This window comes from Rhamphochromis sp. 'chilingali' (genome assembly GCF_963969265.1).
Source record: "Rhamphochromis sp. 'chilingali' genome assembly, chromosome: 11".
NCBI lineage: Eukaryota > Metazoa > Chordata > Actinopteri > Cichliformes > Cichlidae > Rhamphochromis > Rhamphochromis sp. 'chilingali'.
In genome coordinates, this window is record NC_137938.1 from 16,872,424 (window position 1) to 16,881,347 (window position 8,924).

The window sequence follows — 8,924 nt, forward strand, 5'->3', positions numbered from 1 at the left end:
AGACGGCCTTTAGAGCTGGCAATAGGGAGGAGGTGAGAACAGTTCAAAGTGAACTGAATACATCAATCAAGGAGGCTAAGGGCAATTACAGGAGGAAGCCGGAATACAAACTACGGTGGAACAATGCAAGGGAGGGCTGGAGGGGCATGAAGACCATCACTAGTTTCAGGACAACCAGCAGCAGTGGAGGGTGAAGCCTGCGATCACCAACTACCTTCTGTTCCTTCTCTCCTCTTCACAGTCCTTGTGTCTGGAACTCAGGAGTGATGTCACTCCCAGGTTAGTGCATTCGGGGGGGAAAGTGAGGAGCTAGGTACAGCCATTCATGTCACTTACAAAGCCAAGAAAATATTGATTTTTGTGCTTAGAAATAGCACTGTAGAGCATTCATGGATAGAGCCTGGTCAGTAGTCTGTGTATGGTTTATTCAGTTAGTCACAAATACACAAAAAAATTCCCACAGCGAACTGAGAATTTCAGATTTAAGCCTACTGTTTCAAGCCTATTTCACACCTGCTCCCCAGGTTCCCAGATACATCGCACTCTCGACACTCTAGATCAGGACACCACCACTCTCTCCGCTCCAGCCACCTTCACTGTTGACTAAATTAGGAGACAGCTGTTAAGAAATCACTCAGGCAAGTCTGCGGGGCGTGACAACATGAGCCTTGGAGTTCTGGTTCTGTGCCCAACAACTTTGAGAACCAGGCAGATGAAAAAGCCTGAATATGCAAAAGAATCCCCATGATATCATATCCCAGTGGCCCTAAGGAATACAGAGCTGTGGCACTCACATCACGCATCACGGTGTGGAGAGACTCAACCTCTTTCTTATGGTTAGCCCACCGATAGATTCCACCCAGTTCAGGTTCAGACCTGTGGGCGTGTCTACACCCAACTGGATAAGCCAGTGTGCGCTGTGAGAGTCGTGTTTTTTGACTTCTTCAACACCATCAGAGTGTCTCTAGTAGGTGAACAACTCACAGTGATGCAGGTGGCTGCCTCTCTAGTGTGCACCTACAGCAACGTGTTTCAAACAGTGTGGTCAAAAACACAGGAGCCCTGCAGGAGATCATCATCTCTCCCTATCTCTTCACACCACGCAATTCAGCTACTGCAGAAAGACCTGCCACCTTCAGACGTTTTCTGATGACTCTGCAGTAGTGGGAGGAAGAGTACAGGGCTGTGGTGGACAACTTTGCTGTGTGGTGCGAGCAGAACCATCTGCAGTTTAACGTGGCAAAGACTAAGGAACTGCTTATAGACATGAGAGCAACCCGAACACCAGTGGCCAAGTGAGAACAGCCCATGATCATGATGTTTCATGAGTTAGTTACTATTGCTGTTGTTACATGTTACTGTCAGTATTGGACAGCTTCTATAGCTAATGCTGAATAGCCACAGAAGCACATTCAGCAAAAGACTAATTCCAACATGATGCACCACAGAATGCCATCAAACTGTCCAACTCTTCCTTATGACTTATGAAATATATTGTTTATACAGTACATCTTATTTTTTAACTTTTTATTAAAAATAAATTAATATTATTATGCAATAATATTAAAGTATTCTTATTCAGATAACCAGTTCATTTTGGCATTGGTCTCATTGTATCTCATTAAACCTTAAAATGTACATATAGCATATATAGCATTTTACAAGTGCTGTGTATATATGTAATTATATAATGATGGTGTTTTAATAAGCAACTTGAAAGGGAAGAACTGCAGACTGTGAGCTCATTTACCTTCACAGACTCAGGTAAACTCCATCTTTAATTAGTGAGAGAGAGAGAGACCAGATAGGTGTGGCTGTGTTTGCGTTTGTGTGTGTGTGTGTGCGAGCGCGTGCATGAGGGGTACAAAGTCAAACAGACAGCTGTTGAGGAAAAATGAAACGCTTCTTCCTTGTTGTTCCCATTAAGGGAGTTTTCAAACAGTTTCCTTTTATCAGCAGTGATCCTGAACAAGGCTGGCAGGGTTACGGCGAGGCCAAGGCTGCAGGCAATAATGCTGTGCTACACTGACGTTACAAAGAGGAGCGTAAAATGTTAATGACAACAGATCGACTGGGCATGCACACACTCTGTAATCACATCATCCTCCCTATTGGCCAGTTAGTCAGCATCCTTAAGTAGGAGCTGCGCTTTCACCATGAACGCTGGTGAAGATGTACACGCAGCGCCCTATAAGCTCCACAACCGTGTGACATAAGCCCAGTCCTCGAGGCCTGCCGCTCTCCTCCGCAGCGACTCTGAACTATGATGATGGGGCTGTTCGAGTGATAAAGGAGCTATTGGATAACAAGCACAGACGGGAAGATCAGAGGAAAAGGGCTGCTGTAATAACATCCCCTGCTTGAGACGCTGACATCCCTGAGAGGCATCATTTAGTGGTGTGAAAACAACAGAGATGCATGGCTCACAGACAAACGCTGCACATTAAGCTTAAGTTCAAACTGCTCTTTTGAAATGTTCCCAGGAATTAAAGTCCAGAAGAGCTGATTTTGGGTCAACTTACTTTCCTCTACCAGAACAACATTAATGCTAATTATACAGACGAGCAGAGGAAACTAAGGGGTGATTGTTACCTTTAAAATATACCATAAAGCATAAGAACAGAATAAGAAAAGTATCATTAATTTAAAAAAACTGTAGGGTGCTTTATTGTGTTTAAACTTTTCCTTTTCTTTTTCAGGTGGAATATATTCCAGGGCCTCTCGAAAGTTGTATAGAAACTCTTTAACAGTGTAATATAAACAAAAGTAAAGCATTTTTTCTTGTTGTTATGGCGGGCTGAGGGTAGAACATACAGGGCAGGCATCAAGCCTACATTGTTCTTTGTATTCCCTTGTGCTGCAGCCAAACTTCCACCCAGAAGCAGCGCAGATAGGTCACAGTGCAGATCGCCCATCATAGATGTGGCATCATGTTCCTCACTCTTCTCATGCTAAGAACCGATGGCTCAAATCACCTTATGTGATGAATTAAATAAACAACCAGAATAATATAATATGATCCCAGCAACTAAAGAAACTATGTGATATTGTTTCAATTGTGCTACATGTGAGAGGCAAACTGTCTCATTTTCTTCTGTTTTCCCAACATAACCACGCTGAATATGCACTTGTTCTCTGACTGCTGCCAAAACACTGCTCATTCTGTTTCTGACTACTCCCTGAACAGATGCTGGAGCTGTTGCTTCTGCTTTCTTACAGCGTTTTTTTACACTAAGTCTCCTTTATACACACAGTATAAAGGGCAGCTCCTTATAGTTAATTTAAAGGTTGTTAAATCTATGTCGAGTCTATGACATAACATACTCAAGTACGTCCTTGAAAGATTGGAAGTGTGGAGTTTGGTATTATTATTGCCTAAAGTTTATGTTGAAAACCTGTAAGAATCAAAATCAGACATTTGGTGCTAGGTTTGACTCATTTCTTGTTGCTAATTGCAGTAAAATCATTCCCAGCATTTATACTTGTGCGTTATGTGCCTGTGTTGTTCTGCAGTTTCACCATCAACATCAAAGCTAGCAGCAGGCTTTCTCTGTTCAGCTTCATCCATTCTCTCCAGTCAATTTAGTAAAAAGTAATGACAGAAGAAGAAGCAGCAGGCAATAGGTAAGGGAAAAAATGATGCTACTGAACTGGAGCTGGCACTGATGCCACATGTAGTTGTATTTCTAGAGACATACGCGTACGTATATTATGGCGTACGTTACAGCACAGGGTTTCAGAAAGGTTGGAACAGCTTGAAGACTGAATGGGCAAGTGCCGTAGGTATTTCTCTCATATTTCAGGTTGGCTTTTTGTATTGTTTGGTTGGCCACAATGGATTTTGAGTTAGATGAGTTTGCCAGAAATCCTACATTACAGCAGCTAAATAAGTGTAGAAAAGTAGATTTGATACTAATTGCAAATTCTGAAGCTTAGATTATGATGTGGCTAAGGCTACAGTGTTGGATGGTTATGAGTTGGTGCCTGAAGCATATGGACAGAAATTCCAAAATTGTGAAAAAAAAAGATCAACCTGGGTTGCTTTTTCATAAATGTTGTCAAGCTAGCAAAGTCAAGGATTTTGCAAAGCTGAAAGAACTAGTGCTTTTCGAAGCTTTTAAGAAATGCATGTGGTAGTCTATTTAAATGAACAAAAAGTTGAGTGTTTTGCAAACACTGATGTCCTAGCTGATGAGTTTGCCCTGACTCACAAGGGTGCTTTTTCATCTCCGACGTGGCATGACACTATGGTTTCACCTGGTGTGGATATAGCACGATCACCTCAGGTTTCCCAGTGGAACCTCATAGTGGCTGGAGGTGTTTCTATTGTCAGGAACTTGGTAATTTCTTTGCTTTTTGCCTGGTGCTAAGAAAGAAAGAAATGTTGAAGGATAAAACTTCTGCTGTAGGGTCAATCTACTGTTGATTAACATAAACCAGTGTCTGCCAGAGTGCCAGCAGTAGAGATAGATAAGGTGTTCAAGCCTTTTATGTCTAAAGGCTTTCTTTCACTGACTGGGAGTGAGGGGGACCAAGTTCCAGTCACAATTTTAAGGGATCCCAGTGCAAAGCATTCTGTGGCGCGATGTGGTGTAGTGCCTTTTTCTGACCAGTCATACTGTGGCTCAGATTTGTTGGTGTGGGGAGTAAGAATGAATATGTTTGGCATGCCGCTTCATTCATTTACCCTATTTCCCCCCTTTCGGGTGCGAGTGGGGGTGCAAGATCAGCTGCCAGTTGCTGGTATTGATCTTATTCTTGGAAATGATTTGCCTCGGGGAAAGGTGTTTCCTGCCACACCCAAAGTCACTGAAAATCCTGCTGCAGATGTTTTCGTTCATACCCCCTCTGGGCTCAGTGTCTCTTCAGTTTTACCGGCATGCGTGGTTACTCGTGCCCAGGCCGTCACCTTGGTGATGTGGTGGACATTTCCAATAGGTTCTTGAAGTTTAAAACTGCTGTTAAGCTTTCTCCTGGGATAAAAAAAAAATAAATCTAGATCATTTAATGTGCTACCAAATGACTTGTGTTTAGCAACAGACAGAGAGCAGTTCATTAAAACTGAGCAGTCTGATGCTACTTTGTCTGGGTCCCTGTCTGCTGCCAGGCAACAAGCGCATGTAACCCAACCTGTGTTGTACTATTTGACCACAGTGTATTGCTACGTAAGTGGTGGTCTCCGGTGTCTGGAAGAGAGTGTGATGTGGTCACTAAGGCTGCGATGCCAAAAGATTACCAACTACAAGTTTTAGGCCTTGCCCATGATGATCCTCTATCTGGCTAGTTAGGAAATAAGGAAACTTATGACAGAGTTTGTCGCCTGCTTCCAAACAAGCTGTGCATTTAGCCCTGTACTTTGTGTTTAGCTGTGTGTTACTGAGTGTGATTATGGCTAGAACTAGATGGTTGTTTTTGTATATATTGTAAATAGTGTAACTAGACCGTTGTTGATTGATCTGGTAGCTGTAGGGGTGGGAAGCCTTTTTCTTTCAAAACTTTGTTTCTCCTGTTTAGGTTAGGGACACAGGTAAGAGGCAAGGCAAGGCAAGGCAAGTTTATTTGTATAGCACAATTCAACAACAAGGTGATTCAAAGTGCTTTACAGAGACATTAGAAACAAGAACAAATAAAAAGCATGATTTAAAATTGATTAAAACAAGCAAATAAACTAACTAACTAATTAACAAACAAACAAACAAACAACAGTATATAAAATCAAAACAGATAAAATCAGAACAGTAGATAAAATCAGTAGTTAAATGTAAGTTTTGAAATTTAAGCTTAAAGTGTGGATTTGGTGCTTTATTCAAATGCAGCTGAGAACAGGTGAGTCTTCAACCTGGATTTAAATAAACTGAGTGTTTCAGCTGATCTGAGGCTTTCTGGGAGTTTGTTCCAGATATAAGGAGCATAAAAGCTGAATGCAGCTTCTCCGTGTCTGGTTCTGACTCTGGGAACTGATAAAAGACCGGATCCAGATGACCTGAGGGATCTGGATGGTTCATACTGGGTCAGGAGGTCATTGATGTATTTTGGTCCTAAACCATTCAGAGCTTTATAGGCCAGCATCAGAACTTTAAAGTCTATCCTCTGACGGACAGGCAGCCAGTGTAAGGACCTCAGAGCTGGACTGATGTGGTCCACTTTTTTGGTCTTAGTGAGGACTCGAGCAGCAGAGTTCTGAATGAGCTGTAGTTGTCTGACTGATTTTTTAGGTAGACCTGTAAAGATGCTGTTACAGTAATCAAGCCTACTAAAGATGAATGCATGGACTAGTTTTTCCAGGTCCTGTTGAGACATCAGATCTTTTATCCTTGATATATTCTTGAGGTGATAGTAAGCTGACTTTGTTATTGTCTTAATGTGTTTTTCTAAGTTTAGGTCTGCATCCATCACTACACCCAAAGGTCGGCGGTTCGAATCCACTTAACGGCTACCCTGAGGTACCCCTGAGCAAGGTACCGTCCCTACACACTGCTCCCCGGGCGCCTGCTTAGTGGGCTGCCCACTGCTTCACTGAGTGAATGGGTCAAATGCAGAGAAAAACAAGTAATTTCCCCATGGGGATCAATAAAGTATCCATTATTATTATTATTATTATTATTATTATTATTATTATTTCTCGCCTGGTTTGTGGTTTTTAGATGTATAGATTGAAGTACCTCAGTTTTGTTTTTGTTTAGCTGGAGAAAATTGTGGCACAACCAGTCATTGATTTCCTCAATGCATTTACCAAGAGCCTGTACAGGGCCTCGGTCTCCTGGTGACATTGTGATATATATTTGTGTGTCATCTGCATAGCTGTGATAGTTTATTTTGTTGTTGTTTATAATCTGTGCCAGTGGGAGCATGTAGATGTTAAACAGAAGGGGTCCCAAGATGGAACCTTGGGGAACTCCACATGTGATACTTGTCTGCTCAGATGTGAAGTTACCTATTGATACAAAGTATTTCCTGTTTTCTACGTATGTTTTGAACCAGTTTAGTACAGTTCCTGAAAGACCTGTCCAGTTCTCCAGTCGTTTGAGTAATATGTTGTGGTCAACTGTATCAAATGCTGCACTGAGATCCAGTAAAACTAGGACTGACATTTTTCCACTGTCTGTATTCAGACATATGTCATTAAACACTTTGGTCAGAGCGGTTTCAGTGCTGTGGTTCTGTCTAAAACCTGACTGGAAGGCATCGTAGCAATTATTCTGTTTTAAGAAGTAACTGAGCTGTTGAGAAACTGCTTTTTCAATGATCTTACTTAAAAACGGGAGATTTGAGATTGGCCTGTAGTTGTTCATTTGTGTCTTGTCAAGATTGTCCTTTTTCAGTATAGGTTTGATTACAGCAGTTTTTAGTGATTCTGGAAACACACCTGATAATAAAGAAAAGTTGACGATCTGTAACAGGTCTGACTCTAAAGTCTTTGAGACCTTTTTGAAAAAACTTGTTGGCAGGACATCTAAACAGCAGGAGGAGGAGTTCAGTTGACCTAAGATGTCCTCCAGGTCTTTGCTGTTAATAGGTTGAAACTGTTTCATGGTGTTTAAACAGTTTTTTGGTGGACACAGTACATATCCTGGATCTGCTGTTGATGTACCAATTGCTTGTCTAATTTTTTGGATTTTTTCAGTGAAGAATTTGGCAAAGTCATTGCAGGCCATGGTCGAATGAAGTTCAGCTGCCACTGACACAGGGGGGTTTGTTAGCCTGTCAACTGTAGAAAATAAGACCCGAGCATTATGGCTGTTTTTAGTGATGATGTCAGAGAAGTAGGACCTCCTTGCATTCCTCAGTTGTAAATTATAATTGTGAAGTTTCTCTTTATAAATGTCATAATGAACCTGGAGGTTTGTTTTTCTCCATCTGCGCTCAGCTTTCCTACACTCTCTTTTTTCATTTTTCACCAGTGTGGAGTTTCTCCATGGAGACTTTTTCCTTCCAGAGATAACCTTCACCTTAATGGGAGCAATAGTGTCCATTACATTTAACATGTTAGCATTGAAGCTATTGACGAGCTCATTGACTGACCCTCTGGACAGGTCAGGTGTTAATGGGAAGACCTGGTTAAAGATCTCACTACTGTGTTCAGTTATACACCGTTTTGTGATCACTGTTGTTGATATATTTGTGTGGGCTGAGATTTTACTTTCAAAGAAAACACAGTAATGATCAGACAGGCCCACATCAGACACAGTAACCTTTGAAATGCTCAGGCCTTTGGAGATCAGTAGGTCAAGAGTGTGTCCTCTATTATGTGTGGCCTCTGTTACATGCTGAGTCAGCCCAAAGTTGCCCAGAGTGTTACTCAGGTCTTTAGTCCCTTTGTCCTGAGGGTTGTCCACATGAATGTTAAAATCCCCAGCAATAATTACACAGTCAAAATCAACACAGATCACAGACAGCAGTTCACTGAGGTCATTAAAAAAGTCTGTGCAGTATTTGGGAGGCCTGTAAACATTAAGAAACACAACTTTGGATGGGGCCTTCAGCTGTAAAGCCACATATTCAAAAGACTGAAAACTTCCAGGAGATAGCTGCTTACATTGAAATGATTCATTAAATAAGACAGCAACCCCTCCTCCTCTCCTGCTCGCCCTGACCTCACTGATAAAACTGTAGTTAGGAGGGGTCGTCTCGATGAGAACAGCTCCACTGTTACTTTGGTCCAACCAAGTTTCAGTTAAAAACATAAAATCAAGGCTGTGCTCAGTGATTAAATCATTAATTAAAAATGTTTTCCCAGCTAGAGATCTAATGTTTAATAAAGCCAACTTAAGTGTTTTAGAGGTATTACTTGTCCCCTCGTGTTTGGGAGCAGTCTGTGGCACACAAGGTATGTTTACTATGTTTAAAGATCTTTTAGAGTGCAGCTCTCTGTGTTTTGACCAGGCCACATGTCTCCTGTCACCTAAAAGTACAGAAATTTTAAA